Below are 3,371 nucleotides of genomic sequence, written 5' to 3'. Positions count from 1 at the left end.
AAATTTTAGTATCAGCCTGTGAACTTTACCTGAGACAGTTATTATTGTGGTTTTTTTTTTCCAAACAAGGAGTTTAGTTTAATTTTCTCTGGGTATTTGCAAAACACTTGGGGCCAACATAGAAAAAATAAAAGTAAAACCTCTTACAAAAGAAAGGCCTGAGCAGGATTAGTGCCTTAGCCCCTTGGAGCTATAGCCACTCTGATTGGTCCAAGGAAGTGAATAGATATTGGGAGGCTACAACAGGAGGAGAGACAATGAGAAATCACTGAGGGAGAGGGCCTCAAAGTGGGCCTTGAGGGGGAACTGGAGGCTGGGGAGTGGGTCTGGGTGGAGGGAGGGGTCTCTGCTGGTAGTTGTAGGGTGGAGGTCGTGAAGGGCCAGTGTATCCATGAGAGGGCATCAGTGGAGGAGGTCCATGCATACCATGCAGAGGCATAGGACCTGGGTGACCCATGGGAGAGCCAAACGGAGGCCCTTGGTGGGGTATGCCCACTGGAGGAAGTCCAGGATGAGGCATTCCAGGTGGTGGTCGGGGTGGTGGCTGTCCCCCAGAGCCAGGGGGCCCAGCATGGGGGTTCCTTAAACCATGAGGGCCATGGTGGGGCCAGCTGCATCTGCATCCCTGGTTGGGGCATCCCACCCAGTGGGAGTGGGTGAGGATGTGAGTGTCCGTGTCTAGGATGTCCAGCTTCTGGGGTTCCTGCTGATGGGGGGCCATGTCCTCCAGCCCCAGGAGGCATAGGTGGTGGTGGCATGGCTGGGGGGTATCTCAGGTGGAAGGGCTCCAGGAGGCAGGAGGCTCCTGGAAGGAGGCAGGAGGAGGCATGCCTGGTAGAGGAAGCCCAGACCCCAATGATGATACCACAGGATTGGGAGCAGACAGAGGAGGGGTTGCATCTGCAAACACCTGACAAGGGCGGTCAGCCTGGGAGAGTGGGTTCTGTGCTGCCAGAAGTTGTTTAGTGCCTGAAGCCATGATGCTCGCCCTTGGAGGCCTTCTTGAATGTGTAGGCCACCGTGATTGGGTGGTTACAGAGGTACTGCCTATCCATGGCCTCAATTGCTACATCCAAAGCATCAAATGAGACAAAATTAATAAAGGCATAACCTTAGGAGTTGCCTGTGTCAGGGTCCTGCATATTCTTGGGGGTTTGTAAAATAACCCCAAAGGTGCTAAAGGTATCATAAAGCAACTTATCAATCTTTGGGTCCAGGTTCCCAGTGAAAATGTTGGCCCCCACATCCAGATTTTTGTTGTGAGCTGTTGCCTTTTTCACCCTTGTTGGCTTCCCATCAAGTTTGATCATGTTCATGATCTTAATGGCATAGTCAGCATCTTTCTCATTCAAGAATTCCACAAAGCCGTAGCATTGGTGCTGACCAGTGACACTATCCTTTGGCATATTCGTGTTCACTACTGGCCCTGCCTGGAGAAATAGTTCCCACAGCAGTGGTTTGCTAACCTTCTCATCGGGGGCTCCCACGTACACAGTGGCATCCTGGTTCCACTCAGAGATTGGCCTGGCCGCCATGGTGAAAGTGCTCCCGCCATCTCCAGGCAGTGATCCCACCCCCTGATTATTATTGTGGTATTCTAGTGGTGGTTTTTTATCTCCCTCATACCTTCTACATTTATTAATTGTAATTCTTCTTTAAGGTAAGACTCCCTTCCTTCCACCAATATGGACTCATGGGTATTTATTTTATTCTGTGGCTTATAATCCAATACTATCATTATTTTATTGCTCCAATCATTCCAGCTTTGACCACTGAGAGCTATTCAGGCTGGCTCCTGTATCCTTAATAAGCCCCCAACCTGGTGTTTTTTTGTTGTTTTTTTTTTGAGCAATTCTCTATTTTCTGGCAATACATGGTGTTCCAGGCTCATCTTGTATTTTCCTTGCTCCAGCTTTGGAATCAACCACTTCTCCAAGGAGCCCTGGTTCCTTTCACTGAAGAATGGTGTTTAGAAACCAAGATCTGGGTGGTAAGTGTGCTCATTGCTACTGGGGATTCTTTGCTTATAGGTCTTTTCAGTTCAGAGTTTGGAGATGTATTATCCACTCATACACACTTCTATATTTATATTTGTATCTATTTTTTTAAACTTTAGTTCATACTGATACTACTGATTTCAATTCATCACCATAGGGTCATTCATGTCTCCCTCCTTATTTGTAACTTTCCTGAGTTGTAACTTCATTTGTTTTTTTTAATCGAAGAGCTTGATAAATTGTGAAAAAATATTCCCTTCTCATCCCTGTGCTCTTCTTTTCTCCCCTGGAAATGACCGATGTGAATATACAACTGAATGCTAGATGTTGCTGTTAGAAGCTAGACCAAGAGAACCCAGTAGAATTCATGGTCCTTCTTAACGCAAAAAGCACTAATTACACACTTTATCAGCAGTGGGGTGCAAGAGGGTCAGCTGAGGCTCTGGAATGTGAGCTCATGGTCCCAGTCAAATGAGTCAGATGGGAATGCAAATTTTATTCGAGCAGTTGTATGGTTTTGGGGGAAAAAAAAAAGTTTGCCTATTTTCTTTCCCTGTCTGGAGAAAACGCTCACCCCATGGTCCTCCGACCCTGAGCACTGTCCTTGCTCCTGGAAACTCTTTGCCTGTCTCTGGCTGCCCTCTTACCTCCTCGCTGATTTCTGCCCCCTGCCCCTCCCAACACATAATGCTGCCCCCTTTCCCTCTGACTTCTTAATCTGTATTTCCACTTTCACAGACTTTGTGAATTTTCACTTACATGCAGATCCCAGCAGAAACCATTCATGGCTGGGTCTTCAGAACCTTCTCAATCAGAAAAGCCAACTTTACATTTTTAAAAATTTTGTTGTCTGAGGTTTGGTTTTCCTCTTCCGTTCCCTGTTCCTGTAACACGTCGGGTGTGGGGGAATGTTCTGTTTTTCCGTCCTTTCATAACAGCCTGGAGTTGTTCAGCATGAAACCTCAAGGAATTCTTTGCTGAAAACCCATGTTTTGCCCTCCACCCTCCGAACATGTAAGGAAGAGCAAGGGTGGCTCACTCTGATGGCATATGAAGCACTTTTTAATTTGAAACTCAAGAGCCTGACTCTTTTAGCTCCCTCTGGGGAAAAACAAAAGCCTGTTGGAAGTATTATTCCTTTTAGTGTTATCAACAATTCCAGCAGCCCACAGGCCTATTTGACTGGGATTCTGCCAATCTCACGGCCAGGGGAGGGCACACCTTTGCAGTGGTCTGGTCTAACCCGAAATGAAGCCAGAATGAACCCAGAGGGGGCTGATGTCAAGTCAGTGAGAGAGAGCCTCAGGATAGCCCTTATTTTCTTAGCTGTATCCAGGAAGCCTGGATAGAAGGGTACTGGCAGCCATAGACTTC

At 47.2% G+C, this 3,371-nt stretch overlaps 1 pseudogene; it reads right to left on the bottom strand.

The window, feature by feature from the left end:
• Window positions 1-265: 265 nt before the first annotated feature.
• Window positions 266-1,535, bottom strand: LOC122433431 (annotated as a pseudogene).
• Window positions 1,536-3,371: the final 1,836 nt, after the last annotated feature.

Source organism: Cervus canadensis, chromosome 32 (assembly GCF_019320065.1).
Source record: "Cervus canadensis isolate Bull #8, Minnesota chromosome 32, ASM1932006v1, whole genome shotgun sequence".
Taxonomy (NCBI): domain Eukaryota; kingdom Metazoa; phylum Chordata; class Mammalia; order Artiodactyla; family Cervidae; genus Cervus; species Cervus canadensis.
This window is presented reverse-complemented; position numbering and strand designations above follow the sequence as displayed.